Raw genomic sequence first — 1,029 nt, forward strand, 5'->3', positions numbered from 1 at the left:
TTTAAAATTATTAATAATACTATAGATATAAGTATACCTATAATATGTATGTCTAATATCTAGACTGACAAACCGTCTCCGCTCAGAATCGTTTTTCTTATACAGTGATATTATATCATTGAATTCAAATTTAACACTATCCATTATACAGTGACCCACTTGTAACCTACTGTACAGCAGAGCGACATCCACTTACCCACCTTTTTTTAGATTCTGAGTGGAACGATGAATGTATTGATTTTACAATGATGTGTGTTTTTTTATTTTTTTTTTTATTTTTTAGATTCTGAGTGAAACGATGAATGTATTGATTTTACAATGATGTGTGTTTTTTTTTTATTTTTGTGTCTGTGTACACGATAAGTAGTCGAAATAATGCTTCGATTTTCGACTTCAGTATCTCGTTCGATGGGAAAGTGAATATCGTTGGTGCATTGGGGAGGTCAAAATTTAAATTTCCCAGTGGTTTTCAAAAGCGCCGGGAAAAACAAAAGAAAAATTAAGGAAAAACGGGAATTTTTACGCAAAATCGATTTTTCACAAAATTGAATTTGGTTTTTGGTGTAACTTTAAAAAAAATTACCGTAGATACATGAAATTTTGACTGATTGTTTATCTTAGCATCTTCTATACACCATAACATTTTCAAAATATTTTGATGTATTTTGAGCTCTTAACGGACATTTTTATTTTCCATTTTTTTTTAGTTTTTTTTCTAAAAATATCAATAAAATTTTATTTGTTGGATAAAAAAGCTTGAAAATTTAATAGAAGGCTCCTAGTATATTGTTTCAAAGGCAGATGAAAAATATTAAAAATCGTTAGTCACAGTTTTTTTTTTTAAGCATTTAAAGTTCAAAAAATGACAAAATATGGAAAAATCACGAAATTTGCAAATTATTTCGAGTTATAAATTCATAAAAATTTTTCTTTTTAACTCTAAAATTTTAAAATGTAATACAAGATTCCTTATAGGATAATCTACCTTTACCAAAAAAAAAAAATGTCTATAAGAAACTATCTTAAAAA

The sequence above is a fragment of the Acyrthosiphon pisum genome, chromosome A1 (genome assembly GCF_005508785.2).
Source record: "Acyrthosiphon pisum isolate AL4f chromosome A1, pea_aphid_22Mar2018_4r6ur, whole genome shotgun sequence".
Lineage (NCBI taxonomy): Eukaryota > Metazoa > Arthropoda > Insecta > Hemiptera > Aphididae > Acyrthosiphon > Acyrthosiphon pisum.